Source organism: Bufo bufo, chromosome 5 (genome assembly GCF_905171765.1).
Source record: "Bufo bufo chromosome 5, aBufBuf1.1, whole genome shotgun sequence".
In the NCBI taxonomy this organism is placed as follows: Eukaryota; Metazoa; Chordata; class Amphibia; order Anura; family Bufonidae; genus Bufo; species Bufo bufo.
The window spans coordinates 485,738,661-485,758,856 of record NC_053393.1 but is presented as its reverse complement, the minus strand read 5'-3'; the positions used below and the strand labels follow the sequence as shown (position 1 = coordinate 485,758,856).

Sequence of the window (20,196 nt, the reverse complement as noted above, 5' to 3'; positions counted from 1 at the left end):
ATCTATATTTCGTGCATATAAATGGAGTAAGATGCAATGAATTTCTTCAAACCTTAAATAAGCTGAATGGGACAGTCACAATAGTCCCTGCAAAAAAGTTGCCAAATATGAACATATTCTAAAGGCCTTTTTTCATGGTCCCCTGATCAGGAAGAAAATCAGTGCTCGTTCTCAACGTAATGTAAACTTAATGGGGGAGGAATGATCGTAGTAACGATTGTTCACCCCCATGCTCTTTAAACCAGCACTGATTGACTTAATATTATGGCCGTGCATTAGGGAATGTAGACCAATCTTAAGAGGAACAGTCAGCTTTTTCTAACATATTTTGACCTTTGTAAATCTTTTTATTCCTAATGAAATCGCAGTTTGGGAGCACTTTTCCTTAGGATTCTGTGGTATGCTGTTCCTCATTTATTCCTGCTCGGTATTTATGAATAAATTTACAATTGGATGTCACCATTCCTCTTGTCACGGAGCATGTCCTCACATTTACTGCATACAGTGACAAGATAGTATAATAATAATATTATAATCCCACACTACCATAAAACCATATTCCACATTCCGCGTTTAATGTTACTGTTGCTAAGGATACAGCAGCAAAACATTTCTGTTGTGTAATTCTTATGGCTACATATCTCCTGAAATACAATTATATTATTATTTCTATTTGAATAATAGTGCCTGTTTACAGACAGAAGGCACCCTAATGGGGTCAAAATTCTCCCACTCCATGTTAATTTTTTATAAGGCTTGGTGGGAGTAGAATTAGATTTTTATAGTGTGTAATACTTTTTTGTGAAACTATGATTTGGTTCAGTCACTTTATAGTTAACTTGTGCAGGTTTCAAAACAAGGTAGCAACTCTGTTTCAACTTAACCCTTTCCGGACTCTGCCATTTTTCACCTTAAGGACCAGGCCATTTTTAGCAAATCTGACATGTGTCACTTTATGTGGTAATAACTTTAAAACGCTTTTACTTATCTAGGCCATTCTGAGATTGTTTTCTCGCCACTTCATGACAGTGGTAAATTTTTGTCAAAATATGTCATTTTTATTTATAAAAAATACCAAATTTGCAATTTTCAAAATGTCTATTTCTCTGCTTTTAAAACAGATAGTGATACCTCCTAAAATAGTTATTACTTTACATTTCTCATATGTCTACTTCATGTTTGGATCATTTTGTAAAATGTTGTAGAAGTTTAGAAGCAAATCTTGAAATTTTTCTGAAAATTTCCAAACCCCACTTTTTAAGGACCAGTTTAGGTCTGAAGTAGCTTTGTGAGGCTTACATAATAGAAACCACCCATAAATGGCCCCATTTTAGAAACTACACCCCTCAACGTATTCAAAACTGATTTTACAAACTTTAGGTGTTCCACAAGAATTAAAGGAAAATGTAGATAACATTTCAGAATGTCACTTTTTTTGGCAGATTTTCCATTTTAATTAATTTTTTTCCAGTAACAAAGCAAGGGTTAACAGCCAAACAAAACTACTGATTCTGTAGTTTACAGAAACACCCCATATGTGGTCATAAAACTGGAAAAGGAACGCCATATGGTTTTTGGAAGCCAGATTTCACTGGGATAATTTTAAGTTGCCATGTCACATTTGAAGACCTCCTGATGCACCCCTAGAGAAGAAACTCCAAAAAAGACCCCATTTTGGAAACTACGGGATAAGGTGGCAGTTTTGTTGGTACTATTTTAGGGTACATATTTTTGGTTGCTCTAAATTACACTTTTTGTGAGGCAAACAAAAAATAGCTGTTTTGGCACTGTTTTTATTTTTTGTTATTTACTATGTTCATCTGACAGGTTAGATCATGTGCTTGTTACGGACGCGACAATACCAAATATGACTACTTTTTTTGCTTGTTTGTTTCAGTTTTACATAATAAAGCATTTTTGAAAAAAAAATTTTTTAGTGTCTCCACATTCTGAAAGCCATATTTATTAATTTTTTTGGGCGACTGTCTTATGTAGAGGATCATTTTTTTGGTATGAGATGACCGTTTGATTGGTACTATTTTAGGGTGCATATGACTTTTTGATCGCTTGGTATTACACTTTTTGTGATGTAAGGTGACAAAAAATTGATTTTTTTACACCGTTTTTCTATTTTTATTTTTTTACGATGTTCACCTGAGGGGTTAGGTCATGTGATATTTTTATACAGCAGGTTCTTACGGACACCAAATATGTACAGATGTAGCAGAGTTAACACACTCGTTATATTGATACAAAAGCCATTGAAAAGCAATTGGAGGTGTTTGCTTAAGGCATTTAGTTTAGATAACACGTCTCAGAAAGCATGTGTGTTAACTCTACTACATCTATATACTTTTTTTATTTATTAAAGTTTTGCACAATAACAGTATTTTTGAAACAAAAAAAATCATGTTTTAGTGTCTCCATATTCTGAGAACCATAGTTTTTTTTTATTTTTTGGGCGATTGTTCTAGGTAGAGTCTCATTTTTTGCGGCATGATATGAGGCTTTAATTGGTATAATTTTAGGGTGCATATGACTTTTTGATCACTTGGTATTGCACTTTTTGTGATGTAAGGTGACAAAAAATTGATTTTTTTACACCGTTTTTTTTTTTTTTTTTACCGTGTTCACCTGAGAGGTTAGTTCATGTGATATTTTTATAGAGCAGGTCCTTACGGACCTAGAGAAACCTAATATGTATACTTTTTTTTATTTATACTTTTAACACAATAAAAGCATTTTTGAAAAAAAAAAACATAGTCTGAGAGCCATAGTTTTTTAATTTTTTGGGCGATTGTCTTAGGTAGGGGCTCATTTTTTGTGGGATGAGGTGACGGTTAGATTGGTACTTCTTTAGGGGCATATGCCTTTTTGATCGCTTGGTGTTGCACTTTTACTGATGTAAGGTGACCAATTTTTTTTTTTTTTAACACACTTTTTATTAAAAAATTTTGACTGTGTCCACCTGAGGGGTTAGGTCATGTGATATTTTTATACAGCCGGTCGGTACGGATGCGTCGATACCTAATATGTCTACTTTTATTATTTTCCCTATTTCTTTACATTTTTTACTTTATTTTGAGAAAAGGACACTTTTTTTAACTTGAAACTTTAAATTTTTTGTAAAACTTTATTTTTTTAACTTCTTTTTTCACTTTATTTTTTGCCCCACTCTGGGACTTCAACTTTTGGGGATCTGATCCCCTTTACAATGCAGTACAATAATTCTGTATTGTAATGCATTGGCTGTAAGTGTATTACACAGTGTAAGGCTGGGTTCACACGGGCGTTGTGGGTGACGTGCGGGAACAGATGTGGATGCGTTGCGGGAAAATGCACGATTTTTCCCCGCGAGTGCAAAACGTTTTAATGCGTTTGCACGCGCGTGAGAAAAATCGGCATGTTTGGTTCACAAACCCGAACTTCTTCACAGAAGTTCGGGTTTGGGTTAGGTGTTGTGTAGATTTTATTATTTTCCCTTATAACATTGTTATAAGGAAAAATAATGGCATTCTTGCGTGAGGTGAACGCATTGCACCCGCACTGAATCCAGACCCACATGAGCAGTGATTTTCACGCATCACTTGTGCGTTGCGTGAAAAATCACAGCATGCTCTATATTGTGCGTTTTTAACGCAACGCAGGCACCATAGAAGTGAATGGGGCTGCGTGAAAATCACAAGCATCAGCAAGCAAGTGCGGATGTGGTGCGATTTTCACACATGGTTGCTAGGAGACGATCGGGATGAGGACCCCATCATTATTATTTTCCCTTATAACATGGTTATAAGGGAAAATAATAGCATTCTTAATACAGAATGCTTAGTAAAATAGGTATGGGGGGGTTAAAAAAATAAAAACAAAATTTAACTCACCTCATCCACTAAAACGCTTCTTTGATGATCTGTGAGGAAAAAGACCTGTGGTGACGTCACTGTGCTCATCACCTGGTCCATCACATGAACTATCACCATAGTGATGGATCATGTGACGGACCATGTGATGAGCGCTGTGACGTCACCACAGGTCCTTTTTCTCCTGGGCATCAAAGAAGAAGACAGAAGAGAAGCCGGGCAGCACGAACAAGTGGATGAGGTGAGTAAAATTTTATTTTTATTTTTTTAACCCCTCCATACCTATTTTACTAAGCATTCTGTATTAAGAATGCTATTATTTTCCCTTATAACCATGTTATAAGGGAAAATAACAATGATCGGGTCCCCATCCGGATCGTTTCCTGGCAGCCATGCGTGAAAATCGCACTGCATCTGCACTTGCTTGCGGATGGTTGCGATTTTCACGCAGTCCCACTCACTTCTATGGGGCCTGCGTTGCGTGAAAAACGCACAATATAGAGCATGCTGCGATTTTCACGCAACACACAAGTGATGCGTGAAAATCACCGCTCATGTGGGTCTGGATTCAGTGCAGGTGCAATGCGTTCACCTCACACATTCCACCCGCGTGGAAATCTCGCCCATGTGAAAGAGGCCGAATACACATACAACCCTCATGCCTGTGAAATCCAGGGGGCTGGATCTTACAGGCTGTCACGGAAGGCAGCCACGATGACTAAGGAGGCAGCGCGGGGACCCGATGGCAGCTCTCTCCCCATATATTCCACGTGCCGCAGTCAGCGCTGACCGCGGCAGTGCGAGGGTTAATGCGCCGGCATCGGTGTTTTCACCGATGCCGGCGCATACACCAGGGGTCCGGCTATCAGTGACTGCCAGACCCATGCCGCTGATCGGGCGGGCGGGCGCAGCTCCTGCACCCACCCGATCACCATGCAGTACATGTACATCGCTGGTCCTTAAGTCCTGGCCAGATATGACGTACATGTACGCCATGGGGTTAATTTTATTTGTGTTCAGTACGGCTAAGCGAGCGAATATGATTCCTAATAACAGCAGTGGAGGTGTGGCGGGACTGCTATCTGTTAGGGCAGCCTAAAGTGGGCCAAAAAGACAAACAAATAATTTCAAAATATTCGTATGTGTTTAATTACGTTATCTTCAATATAACAATTGCTGAAAAGCCTGAGACATTTCTACACAAGGATTGGGAATATATCTGGCATAGCATGAAGATTTCCATCTACCCAACCTTTTGATAATGTGGACAGGTATATTATTCTTGGACGCCACGGACGCGGCCCCTATTCTGATAGAATAACCAGTTATCGTCAAGGGGTCGACCCCGAGTGAAGACAGCAGAGTGCGGACGTATTTAAGGAAAGTTTGGATACTGAGAGGAGCTGCCTCATGTGTCAATAAGGGGGACTCAGCTGGGGCAGAGTTATTAACATCCAACCACCTAAACAGAAGAGCTACTAGACACCATTTGTTATTCGGTGGGAAGTAACTGATTTCTACCATCTCGCCTGGCCGTGAGGTTTTAGAACGTACTAAGGTGAGGACGAACTTGTTGCCTACCCATTTGAGATGTTCTTTCCTAATAAAGGAGGTAGATGAGGCCGCGCAGGTAAATTCCCCTGGTCTTAGAAAGACATAGAAGCTTAGGTATAATGCTGTTTTAATCAATAGGCTAGTATAGCGGGCAAAAGGTTCCTTATCTAACATATTGGATAAATCTCGGAACATTGAGGTAAGAGGTTGTCGTTTGATTTTTGGTTTTGAAGTGGTATGTTGAAGGCCCTTCAATATAGCCTTGACGGGATATGCAGAAAACAAGGACAGCTTATCGGGATATACAATATACCAATGATGTTGGATGCCTGCTAAGTATACTTTAATGGTATTATATGATAGCTTCAGATTGGTGTGGCAAAAACCAACAAAAGCAAGTATATAAGAAATGTCCCCTAAATCAGACCGAGGGTATGTTTCTTTGAATTTAATGAACCTAGCCCAGGCTGTGTTGTAATTTCTCAACGTATTAATCTACAGAGATTTGTTTATCAGTGACCTGGCAGTTGCCAAGTGTGCCATCAGTCCATGAACAGCAGTTTGTGATGTGGCGTTGGTGTCTGCAGTTGATCTGCTTTGGGGGAGATCTGAAAATAAAGTTCAAAGTTAAGCCTGGACAAGGCGTCTGCTGCTGTATTTTGTTTGCCAGGTATGTGTGCACACTCAAAATGGAAATTACACTGTAAAGCTATCCATACTAGTCTCCTTACTAGGGACATTACTTCGCTAGAGGTGAATCTGCCTTTGTTAAGAAGGTCTGCGGTAACTGCATTATCTGTTAAGAACAGTACTGTTTTATTCTGCCATAACTTACCCCATGCCACTGCTGCTGCAACTATAGGGTAAACTTCGAACAAAGGAGAAGAGTGAGAGAAATCTGTAATGTCTGCTACTTCAGACGGCCAGGAACTAGCCAACCAGAGATTCCCATGTATAGCTGCGAATCCCACTGATGCCAAGGCGTCTGTATGAATAATAGGGGACTCACTGGACACCGGAGGGACAAAAAATGACACTCCATTCCTGTGGGTTAAAAAAGTGTCCCACATGACTAAATCTGCGAGTGCTGGTCTATCTAATTGGATGATGCCGTCATGCTCTGGGGCTGAATGCAGTAAACTAAGCAACCTGGAAATGAAAGATCTCCCTGTGGAATTATCCGCATCGCGAAATTCAGCATTCCTAGAAGACTCTGAAGTTGGGCCCTAGTGGTAATTTTACAACGGGCTGACCTGTGCACTGCTTCCTTAATTCTAGACAACTTATCCACGGGTAAGCTGGCCTGTAACTTCACCGTGTCTAACTGCACACCTAAGAAAGTCAAAACTTTACTGGGACCGTAAATTTTATTTTCTGCTACTGGTACTCTGAGCTCTGTGAATACCCTGCGCAACATTCCTAGGTCACCTGAGATGCGAGACTGTGGTTTGATTAGGAGAAAATCATCCAGGTAATGGATTACATGGTATGCATTAAAAGTATTCTCGAGGACCCAGTGTAGACTTTTTGCAAATTGGTCAAATAACCACGGGCTTGATTTGTACCCGAAGGTGAGCTTGTTGGCGAAATAATATGACCCTAACCATTTGATAATTAATGCATGCCGGAGATTTCAGACCAGCAAAATGCTGACAGAATAACTCAGTATCAATGACTGACCAGTCGAGAGTGTGCTGGAATTCGGCTAACATGGCTGCTGCTTTAGCTGAATATGAACGGTGATACTCATAGAAGGCATAACCTCCGTATTTGTGACCTAGATCAACTACTTTATATAGCTATAAATCAAGTTCCTCTCTACGATTGGGAGCTACCGAGCATACCACGTCCCTATATAGACTAAATGCGAGAACAAATTCTGTGACGCTGAGCTTCCTATTTAATCTGGTGTCCCTGGATTTCAAGATGACAGAAACTTCCCTGCAAGCGATAGTTTTATTATCTGGCACTTCATGGGTGGCGATAAGTAAAGAAGCCAGATTAATGTCCTTACCGTCTAATATATCTTTCCTTATGTTGGCTGGGATGAAGTGCGAAGGAGCTATATTCGGTTGTTTAATTGAAGAACCCGTACTGTAGGATACAGGGGTAACTGAGACAGTTGGTTGTTGAGTATCTGCACTGGACGTAGAGGCCCTACTCTCGACCGTTTCCAGTCTAGACTGGAAACTAGACATAGAAGAGGCCATACTGTTAATTGCAGCGTGCAGTTGGGTCAAAGAGGTCTGAATGGTGCACATGGAGACCGATTTTCAGTTAGGGCCTGCAGTCTCTGAGTTAAAGAGAACCTGTCATGTGGATATTTGATTATAATCTAACTAATTATATACAATCATTAACTACTAAAAAGTGCCTTAGATGTATTCACTTACTGGTGTGACAGATGGTTACCTCATAATATACACACAAAGATGCCTCATGACGCATGCTAATGAGCTGATTTGAGTCCAGCGTGATGTCATTGAGTCCAGCGTTTATTTAATTCAGAGCTATAGCCACTCCCCTGCCCACCTGCTGCTGATTCATATGGAAAATAACTGTCAATCAGCAGCAGGTGGGCGGGGAGAGTCATGAGCTCATGAATATTTAGGACTCATCATTATGAGCTGGAGATTTTCAATACAAGATGTTGGCAGATTGACTGGGTCAATAAAAGAAAGTGACCCAGCATTTTCCTAAGAGAATCAGTCACTTATTTATGTTGCCCTTAGTTAGGACACCATAAAACTGGTGACAGGTTCCCTTTAAGGAGCCGGAAAAGTTCGGCCTTTAGGGCAGATGCTGGGTACGGTATCCCCCTCTTTGACAACTCTGCTGTGAGTCCTGGTACCATCCACGATAGCAGGGAAGAGGCAGTCTCTCTTTCAGACTGCAGGTCCACGCTACCCTGTGAAGATGCTGAAGCTTGAGGATTACCGTCCTGAGAGGGTTCCATCTAAAAGTAACAAGTGGATATGGTGAACCACTAACCCCAAGTGGAAGTGAATGCAATATCGTGGGGAATTTTAATTAGTGCTCCGACCTAAAACTCACCCAACCGTGACCACCACTGTTGTGATTACAACTGCGTTAATAATGGGAACTGAAAATTGAGCTGATGATGATAGGTCATGCGTGCTCAAGCGCATGTGTCTTGCTAAAATGGAATCTATGTAAGTACAAGATTCTCAAAAAAAAAAAAATTTTTTTTTTTTTCAATTATGCATGCCTAAGGTCGTGACAGGACATCAGTCTGTAGACGTGACAGACATTTTTTTTCAATTATTCCCTAACATGGTAACCCAGGTATAATCGTGACACCTCACGCCAAGTGCTGTAAAACCTACCTACAACACCGTCTATGTACCTGTATATATGCTGTCGAAACACACTATAAGGAATTGTCCGAATCAAATAATTCTGAGATTCGTTGAACCTGTTGCAATGATTTATAAAACTTAAAAGACATTTAATATGTACATGTAAATGTTTTAACTAAAAATAAGCCATGCAGCCCCAACATGACCACCAGGTGTCGCTGTGGTACAAGAATTATACTCACAATGCCTGTGAAATAGTGAGCCTGCCGATGCGCTGAATCACCACTGGGTGTCGCTGTTTAAGTAGAAGGTCGTTTTGCAGGCCTGAGTAGACGAGCTGTGAGTTCCGGTGCACGAGCTGCCTAAACTGAACGAAAAGGAAGCTATGCTAATTGAAAGTGAAGAGTTGTCTTACCTGAGGTGCGTACCCTACCCCCCGATCGCCACCGCACCGATTCAGACACCATACCTCCGATATTACCCACTGATGTTTTTGAAAATGCCGCGCTGGGAACCACTAGTGATGTCACTTCCACCGCCGCTCCGGATACCACGAATGCCGTAGGGCTGTGCGTATCGGGAGGGGAGGAGGCCCGCAGCTTTATATATAGCCCGTACGGGTTCCTCCCCTCTCACAAATATCGCAAATAACATTTGCTTTACACTTGATCAATGATAACACCTTGATCTAAAATTCACAGGTACAGATACAGTTGATTTATTGAATCTTCCATTACTAGAGGATCAAGTGACAAGTAGAGTTTCGTAAACCTACTTATTCTCCTTATACAGGTGTATTTATTGGATAAAAGTTTTACAGATGATGTGGTTTTTAAAGAGAAAAATTAACAGGTGACTAAAAGGTTGTAGAAATGTGGATATTCAAAAGAGTAGCCAGCTATACACTCACCTAAAGAATTATTAAGAACACCATACTAATACGGTGTTGGACCTTTTGCCTTCAGAACTGCCTTAATTCTACGTGGCATTGATTCAACAAGGTGCTGATAGCATTCTTTAGAAATGTTGGCCCATATTGATAGGATAGCATCTTGCAGTTGATGGAGATTTGAGGGATGCACATTCAGGGCACGAAGCTCCTGTTCCACCACATCCCAAAGATGCTCTATTGGGTTGAGATCTGGTGACTGTGGGGGCCATTTTAGTACAGTGAACTCATTGTCATGTTCAAGAAACCAATTTGAAATGATTCGAGCTTTGTGACATGGTGCATTATCCTGCTGGAAGTAGCCATCAGAGGATGGATACATGTTCTCATTCTGTTTACGCCAAATTCGGACTCTACCATTTGAATGTCTCAACAGAAATCAAGACTCATCAGACCAGGCAACATTTATTTCAGTCTTCAACAGTCCAATTTTGGTGAGCTCGTGCAAATTGTAGCCTCTTTTTCCTATTTGTAGTGAAGATGAGTGGTACCCGGTGGGGTCTTTCAGTCAACGTTGCTCTTCTATCAGCTTGAATCAGTCGGCCCATTCTCCTCTGACCTCTAGCATCCACAAGGCATTTTTTCCCACAGGACTGCCACATACTGGATGTTTTTCCATTTTCACACCATTCTTTGTAAACCCTAGAAAAGGTTGTGCGTGAAAATCCCAGTAACTGAGCAGATTGTGAAATACTCAGACAGGCCCGTCTGGCACCAACAACCATGCCACGCTCAAAATGGCTTAAATCACCTTTCTTTCCCATTCTGACATTCAGTTTGGAGTTCAGGAGATTGTCTTGACCAGGACCACACCCCTAAATGCATTGAAGCAACTGCCATGTGATTGGTTGACTAGATAATTGCATTAATGAGAAATAGAACAGGTGTTCCTAATAATTCTTTAGGTGAGTGTATAACAGCATGTCTCAAGAATCCCTTTTGTTCAACTTGTTTAATAGATAGTAAGTCTAAGGCCTCTTGCACATGAACGTGTGTGCCCCATGCCCGTGTTGCGGGCCGCAATGCACGAACACCCACCGTGGGGCAGCCGCAGTGGATCGCGGACCCATTCACTTTAATGGTTTAGCGATCCGGCCGTTCCGCAAAAAGATAGGACATGTTCTATCTTTTTGCAGAAAGGAAGTACGGGACGAACCCCAACGGAAGCACTCCGTAATGCTTCCGTAGGGTTCCGTTCCATGCTTCCGTTCCACACCATTCCGCATCTCTGGATTTGCGGACCTATTGAAGTGAATGGGTCCGCATCCGTGATGTGGAATGCACACGGAACGGTGCCTGTGTATTGCGGGTCCGCAAATGCGGTCCGCAATACGGCCACGGAGCGCACACGTTCGTGTGCAATAAGCCTAACTCTAGAGTTTTTTTTCCACTGGATATCAACAATACCAATTGTAGGTAAAATGATAATTTTCGCAGATAATACTAAACTATGTAAAGTAATTATTACAAAAGAATACAGTATACAGCTACTGCTACAGATGGACCTGGATAGATTGGAGGCTCGGGCAGAGAAATGGCAGATGAGATTTAACACTGACAAATGTAAGGTAATGCACATGGGAAGGAAGAATGCAAGTCATCCGTATATACTAAATGGTAAAACACTGGGTAACACTGACATGGAAAAGGACTTAGGCATTTTAGTGGACTGAAAACTTAACTGTAGAAACCAGTGTCAGGCAGCTGCTGCCAAGGCCAAAAATGGGTTGCATCGAAAGGGGCATAGATGCCCATGATGAGAACATAGTCCTGCCACTTTACAAATCACTAGTCAGACCACACATGGAGTATAGTGTACGATTTTGGCTACTTGTGTACAAGAAAGACATACAGTGAATTCGGAAAGTCTAAAGACCCTCTCACTTTTTTTCACATTTTGTTATGTTGTGGCCTTGTGCTAAAATAAAACTGCAAGTTTTTCCCCATCAATCTGCACTCAATCTCCCATAATGAGAAAGTGAAAATGAAATGTTTGAACTCTTTGCTAATTTATTGAAAAGGAAAAGATAAACTATGTCATTGGCATAAGTATTCAGACATTTGTCAGGACTTGAAACCTCTTTGGCAGTGATTAAAGCCTCCAGTCATCTTTGGTATGATGCCACAAGGTTTTTGCATCTATATTTGGGGATTGTATGCCATTCTTCTCTATAGATCCTCTCAAGTTCTGTCAGGTTGGATGGGGACCGTCGGACAGCCATTTTCAGGTCTCTCCAGAGACGTTTGATACCGTAGAAAAAACTTGAGTGGCACTACGTAAATGTCATAACAGTCCAATACTGATAGCGTCACAAATGCAAACCAAAGCATATATAGTGAATCATCCGGTGGTGCTCTGCATTGACATTCAAAATCTTCAAGAATCCAGTGCACCAGAAAAAGAAAATTGCTCCACTCCTTTTTCTTGTGCACTGGATTCTCCAGGGAGGTTTGACTGGGTTCAAGTCAGGGCTCTGGCTGGGCCATTCAGTGGACATTCAGAAAGCTGTCACTAAGCTACTCCTGTGTTGTCTTGGCTTTGTGCTTAGGGTCATTGTCTTTTTGGAAGATAAACCTTCTACTCCGTCTTAGGTCCAGAACACTCTGGACCAGGTTTCCATTAAGAATATCTGTACTTTAATCTCTCAACCCAGACCAGTCTCCCTGTCACAACCATTGAAAAACACCCCCATAAGCATGACCCACCCACATAGCATGACACCATTATGCTCCACTATAGGGAAGGCATTGGGCTGTGCCTGGTTTCCTCCAAACACAATGGTCCAAATTGAGACCAAAAAGTTCAATCTTGGTTTCATAAGACCAGAGAATATTGTTTCTCACAATATGAGAGTCCTTTAGGTGCTTTTTTGCTTTTGTGATACACCAGCTTCCACCAAATATAGATTGAGGCCTGCGATACACCGGCTTCCACCAAATATTAAGGGGTTTGATATACCAGCTTCCAGCAAATACTCATTATTAGGTTCTATATACCTGTTTCCACAAAATACTGATACATGGTATTGATATACCAGCTTCCACCAAATATTGATTGAGGCCTGCGATACACCAGCTTCCCACAAATATTGATTAAGGGGTTTGATTTACCAGTTTCCAGCAAATACTCAATATTGGGTTCTATATACCTGTTTCCACAAAATACTCATAGAGGGTATTGATATACCGGCTTTCACCAAATATTGATTGAGGCCTGCGATACACCAGCTTCCACCAAATATTGATTAAGGGGTTTGATTTACCAGCTCCCAGCAAATACTCATTATTGGGTTCTATATACTTGTTTCCAAATAGAGGGTATTGATATACCGGCTTCCACCAAATATTGATTGAGGCCTGCGATACACCAGCTTCCACCAAATATTGATTAAGGGGTTTGATTTACCAGCTTCCAACAAATACTCATTATTGGGTTCTATATACCTGTTTCCACCAAATACTGATAAAGGGTATTTATATACTGGCTTCCACCAAATACTGATTGAAGCCTGCGATACACCAGCTTCCACAAATACAGCTCTTCTATAGGGACTTTGTCACAGGGTCATTTTGAAAATGATAGGCAGAGGAAGAGGCAGGCCATTCCGCAGGGGTGGTAGGGGTTGGGCAGGTGCACCAGGCCAAAGCCTAAGTGGGAAGTTGGAAAAGGTGCGTGCGATTACGTCAAAGGACGCACCAGAGTTGGTTGAGTGGTCTCACTCAGCCTTCTGCTTCTGCAGCCTCCTCATCATCTGTATCAGCACCCTCCTCACTCTCTGCTGTGTGCACCCCCAAATACACCACCACCACCAGCCATTCTTGACATCGGATGGGGAAGAGGAGGTAGCAACGGCCACCACCCAGTGGTCGGACGACAGTACCCAGATGAGCCCAAGGAGGGAGGTCCCCGCTGTTGCTGCCTACTCCGAGATCCCTAATGTCAGTGGTGGTGAAGGTGACAATGATGATGTGTCTATGGACGTCACATGGGTGCCCACAAGAGAGGAAGAGGAGGGGAGTTCAGAGGGTGAGACGGAGCAGCAGATAGGGAGGAGAAGGAGGAGAAGCAGGCAGAACTCGCAGTGCACAGGAGGCAAAAAGTAGACTGCAAATGTATCTGGAGCGAGCCATCCACCATACACGGTCACATCACATGGCTCCGCAGTGTGGGCTTTTTTTTATGTCTCAGCTGCTGACAACAGTGTTGCCATCTGCAGCCTGTGCTGTCAACGCATAAGTCGCGGTAAGCCCAACACTCACCTAGGGACGACCGCCTTAAGAAGGCACCTGGCCTCCCATTACCGAGCCCAGTGGGAGCAACACCGTCAGAACCCACAAAGCCACACTCCCGGCGCTCAACGTTCTGCCTCTTCTCCTTCTCCTCTCTCCTCCCATTAGTCCTCCACTCCACCTTCCACCGTGCCGTCGTCCCGTTCATCTGGCAAAAGGCAGGCTTCCATGGCCCACATGTTCGAACGTAAAAAGTTGATGGAGCTGGATAACCCTCTTGCCCAACGGCTGACCGCCGGCTTGTCGGAACTGCTAGCCCGCCAACTACTGCCTTAAAAACTGGTGGACTCGGAGGCCTTTAGAAAATGTGTTGCCATTGGCACACCGCAATGGAAGGTCCCCGTAAGAAAATATTTCTCCCAGAAGGGCATCCCAGAGCTATATGTCCATGTTCAGCGTCAAGTGAATGTATCTCTGGCACACAGTTTCGGTGACAAGATACATCTGAACACAGACACGTGGTCTAGCAAACACGGGCAGGGAAGGTACATAACTTTTACTGCCCACCGGGTGAACCTTTTGACGGCTGTCAAGCATGCAACCCGTTGCACCTGTATGGATTTGGTGTTACAGCCACGGATTGCATGCAGGCCTGCCTCTTCTTCTCCTCCTCCTACTCCATCCTCCGTCTCCTCCTTGGCTGACTCCTCCTTTTCCACTGCTACCGTCTCTTCTGCTGCACCACCCTAGCTCCCCAGAACCCCAGCTCTGCGGTCACAGGCCGATCAGTGGCTAACCCCGCTCAATTTGACAGTTGGTAAAGTGGTGCGCGACAACGTTGCCAATCTGCTAAGCGCGCTGAAACAGGGCAAAATGACACACGTGCCTTGCATGGCAAACGTCCTGAACTTAGTCGTGCAGAAATTCGTTGCCAAATACCCCGGGGTCCAGGACGTCTTGCGGCAGGCCATTTTAGAAGATCTTACACACCACTTGCCCGTCAGATGTCTGATTTGTGACTGCCCTATGCTTGATAGGCTGCTCCAGCAGAAAGGTGCCATTAACGACTACCTGTATGAATTCTGTGGCAGGACAGGTTCTGGGGAGCTTGGTTTTTTTTCACAGCGCCAGTGGCTGCTCATGTGCGACGCATGCAGACTTCACCAAACTAGTCATTTGCAGCCAGGGCGTCATCAGTGACATTGTACCTTGTGCCTTCTTTCTGGAGCATGCATTGCATCGTGTCATTGATCAAGCCGTCAAGGAGCAGGAGCAGGAAGATGAGGAAGTCGCAATGCTGAATGAATTCCCAGGGGGGGCTACTCCATCTGAGACAAGTCAGCAGGAGTCTGAAGAGGAGGAGGAGGAGGATGGTGCCTGGTGGATGAGGAGGAGCAAGAAGAGCAGGTTTTAATCTTTTCTGGGATACCTGGTGTTGTCCGTGGATGGGGGGAGGAGACCGAGGACGACATTCTCCTGGGCGATGAGCAGGAGCCAGGGCGCTCCACTGCTTCCAATTTAGTGCAAATTAGTGTTTGAAGAGGGACCCCCGTATAAAAAGCATAAAGGGCAAGGACCGGTACTGGGTGGCAATGTACTTAGACTGCCGGTACAAACACAAAATGGTGGACATGTTACCAGCATCACAGAGGGCTGTCAGAATGCAGCATTTCCAGGCCTTCCTTCGAGAGATGCTGCATTCTGCTGTTGCAGGCGCTGCCAGAGGAATTTCCACCCACAGAGAAACAGTTGTGGGTACAAATCCTACAGGGCATGCAAGTAGAGGGTGGTTTCAAGATGTGTTGATCACTTTGGATATGAGATCATTCTTGCATCCAACCTATCGACAGCCGCCCTCCGGATCCAGCCTCAGGGAACTCCTATACCGACAGGTGTCCGACTACATCTGGTAAACGGCCGATGTGGACGCTCTGAGAAGCGAGGAACCCCTTGACTACTGGGTGTGCAGGCTTGACCTGTGGCCAGAGCTGGCACAATTTGCCATGGAACTCATGGCTTGCCCCTCGTCGAGTGTCCTGTCCAAATAGACATTCAGCGCAGAAGGGGGGATCGTGACCGATAAGCGCACTTGCCTAGCTCACGACAGTGTGGACTACCTCACATTTCTAAAAATGAATGAGGCATGGATCTTGGAGGAATTCAACATCTGTGACGACCATATTTAATTGAATTTCCTCATGCCAGCCCACACATATCCGCCACCACACAGAACAAATAATGGTCCCTGTCTTATGTAAATACAGCGGTATAAAAGGCCTTTTCTGTTTGGTGAATGCCTAATGTTTGGGGCCACGGAGGAATTCAACACCTGTGACGACCACGTGTTATCGAATTTCAACTTTTAGCATTTGTTTTTTTTTCAAGAGGGGGGATTTCGTTAGCCATGTTTTTAATCCAATTTTATATTTTTAGTTCTTTTAAACATATGTATTTGACATGTATTTATACTGGCCTGCAGTAAAATTGATATCCAATGACCGTCTAATATACCTCCAGCCACATAATCACTTGATCTTTTATGTACATTGAATGCATAATTTTTGGTGCCTGTAATCTAACTGGGCAACAGTAAAATTGTTATCTGGTGACCGCCTAATGTACCTCCAGCTACATAATCACTTGATGTTTTCTGTCCAGTGAATGAATAATTTTTGGGGCCTGTAGTACACTGGCCTGCACTAAAATTGATATCCAATGACCGTCTAATATACCTCCAGCCACATAATCACTTGATGTTTTCTGTCCGGTAAATGAATACATTTTGGGGCCTGTAGTCCACTAGCCTGCAGTAAAATTGATATCCATCGACCGTCTAATATACCTCCAGCAACATAATCACTTGTTCTTTTCTGTACGGTGAATGCATAATTTTTGGGGCCTGTAATCTAACTGGCCAACAGTAAAATTGTTATACGGTGACCGCCTAATGTACCTTGAGCCACATTATCAATTGTTCTATTCTGTACGGTGAGTGAATAATTTTTAGGGCCTGTAGTCCACTGGCCTGCAGTAAAATTGATATCCATTGACGTCTAACATACTGTACCTCCAGCGATATAATCACTTGATGTCTTCTGTCCGGTGAATGCCTAATGTTTGGAGCCTGTACTCCACTGGCCTGCAGTAAAAATGATATCCAATGACCGTCTAATATACCTCCAGCCACATAATCACTTGATGTTTTCTGTCCGGTGAATGCCTAATGTTTGGGGCCTGTACTCCACTGGCCTGCAGTAAAAATGATATCCAATGACCGTCTAATATACCTCCAGCCACATAATCACTTGATGTTTTCTGTCCGATGAATGCCTAAAGTGAATGCCTGTACTCCCGTGGTCTAAAATAAAAAATTTCTAGGCTCCAGCAGGGCACATTTTTGACAGTTTCCCTTTAAGATGCATAAAAATGGCCCCTGATTAAAATACATATTTTTTGTGGGAATTTTTGTCATTGATCCCCCTCTGGTATGTCAGTGTCCATGTTGTGGGACTATTTGTGCACTTCTAGTAAGTATTTGGTGTCTGCAAATATGACCTGAAGGTTTTTCAGGTTCGCCTGCCATTAAAGTGAATAGGGCCCGCCGCAAACTTGCAGTTCGCGAACATTTGATTGGGTTTGTGAATCGTCCCAGCCGATGTTCGTCCATCACTGCTTGGTAGCCCCAGAAGGGTTGGTTAAAGGAAATGTGTGATCAGGAAATGACCTATTTTGTAAAACCCATTCTTATGTTTAACATATTTTTAAACAATTTTTGGTGCTGTTATTTTCCATGTCAATATCTATATTTAAACAAAAGCCATAAAATATTACAGTTTTTGCACTGACCACTAAGACTAATAATAGGCACCACTTCTTGTTCCGTACAGATCACTTTACTGCAGTTACCTGCTTATCTATACACAGAGGTGATATCATTACAGGCAGGATTACAATGACAGATAAGACAGGATCCACCGTTGACAATAGGTGATTGTCAAAGCTTATCTATTCTTTCTTTGTACAATGACCTCTACACAGGTTACAGAGCATGTCTAGAAAGGACTCCCAAGTCAATAGGGTCCCCTCCTGACCATTGTGTCTTTGGGCCATGGGGCTGCCGTAAAGCAATTTTCTTAATGCTGTCTAAATGATGTTAAGAACAGCTAAGACAAAATGGCTGCCCCCATATCATGTTTAGGAAATAGAAAAAAAAATCTGCAATCAGAAAATAAAAAGAGGTTAGAAGAAAAGGAAATGTGTTGCTATCTGGTTTTAACTGGTAGAAAAACAATTGGTGATACATTTCCTTTAAATTTGGAGGGGGAACATGTAATACAGAATGTGTGAATAGGCAGGCAATATACATATATGCAATATGCACTGGCCTTTTTGATATACTACTGAGGCCTGTGATTGGCTGCAGTGGTCATGTTTTTGATGTGATGTCACTGCTGCAGCCGGGTAAACATAGCCTGCCCGGGAGAGTGGCAGAGAGGGATTTGTAAGGCCTCTTTCACACTTGCGTTGTCCGGATCCGGCGTGTACTCCACTTGCCGGAATTACACTCCGGATCCGGAAAAACGCAAGTGTACTGAAAGCATTTGAAGACGGAACCGTCTTCCAAATGCGTTCAGCGTTACTATGGCACCCAGGACGCTATTAAAGTCCTGGTTGCCATAGTAGTAGTGGGGAGCGGGGGAGCGGTATACTTACAGTCCGTGCGGCTCCCCGGGCGCTCCAGAATGACGTCAGAGCGCCCCATGCGCATGGATGACGTGATCCATGTGATCACATGATCCATGAGCTTGGGGCGCCCTGACGTCACTCTGGAGCGCCCGGGGAGCCGCACGGACGGTAAGTATACTGCTCCCCTGCTCCCCACTACACTTTACCATGGCTGCCAGGACTTTAGCGTCCCGGCAGCCATGGTAACCACTCTGAAAAAGCTAAATGTCGGATGCGGCAATGCGCCGAAACGACGTTTAGCTTAAGGTCGGATCCGGATCAATGCCTTTCAATGGGCATTAATTCCGGATCCGGCCTTGCGGCAAGTGTTCCGGATTTTTGGCCGGAGCAAAAAGCGCAGCATGCTGCGGTATTTTCTCCGGCCAAAAAACGTTCCGTTCCGGAACTGAAGACATCCTGATGCATCCTGAACGGATTTCTCTCCATTCAGAATGCATTAGGATAATCCTGATCAGGATTCTTCCGGCATAGAGCCCCGACGACGGAACTCTATGCCGGAAGACAATAACGCAGGTGTGAAAGAGCCCTAAGTTAGGTAAGTAGTACTCAGTTAATTTTTTTGCAGAAGGATCCCATGTGTTGTCCAGTTTCTTCCTAAAACTAAAACTCCACTTTAAGGTATAATATATTTGGTTTATTAATGTCTATGGCATATACAGTACAACATAATCAATGAGAAATTAATTCTCATAGAGTACAAACTCTAAAATGTGAAACTTGGACTGTGTAGAGACCGATGACAAAACATAAGATATTAGGCATGGATAACACCTGCTGTGATGTCACATTCACAATGTTGAAGCGTCAATGTTCTCCTCAAATAAAGATCATTTAAATCCGAATGTATTTACTTCCATTAGACATACATGTCTTTTGGGTTCAATACCAGCATATAATGATAAATTTAAAGGGATTCACCCATCTCACGCATTGGTGGCATATTGCTATGATATGCCCCCAATGTCACATCTGGGACCCACACTTATCTCTAGAACAGTACCCCAAAAGTGAAGGAGAGCGCACCACACATATGGGGCGTGCTCTCTATTCACTTATATGGATGTTCCACAATGAGCCGAGCAAGCACTCTTGGCTATTTCTGGAACTCCCATAGAAGTAAATAGAGAGCGCACTGCACAAATGTGGCCACTTCTCCGTTCACCTCTAATGGTGTTCCGGAAATAGCCAAGTGGGTGCTCGGCTATTTTTGGCATTCCCATAGAAGTGAATGAAGGGTGGTCATGCTGGTCCTGTGCGCCCCTTTTTTACTTTGAGGGCCCCGTTGTAGAGATAGGTGCAGGACCCAGAGCTGAAAGTGTGAAATGGGCTAACCGCTTTAAAGGGTTTTTCCAAAAATAATAACTAACACCAACATTGAACCTTACTGCATTATATAAGGCAGATGATGAAGTTCTGAGGGCATTTTGACTCCTCCAGCATTATTGTGATCAGTAACCAGCGCCCTGTGTTTACATCTCAGCACAAGACGCACAGGGAGTGTCTGTAGTATCAGGTCTCTGCCTCTCCTTCCCCTCCCAGC

The 20,196-nt window shown here is 43.2% G+C and overlaps 1 protein-coding gene across 1 annotated transcript in view; it reads left to right on the top strand.

Moving 5' to 3' along the window:
* The window catches only part of VIPR2 (vasoactive intestinal peptide receptor 2), a 237,222-nt gene that overhangs the window by 67,343 nt on the left and 149,683 nt on the right, over positions 1-20,196 (top strand). The gene's annotated exons all lie outside the window — the stretch shown is intronic.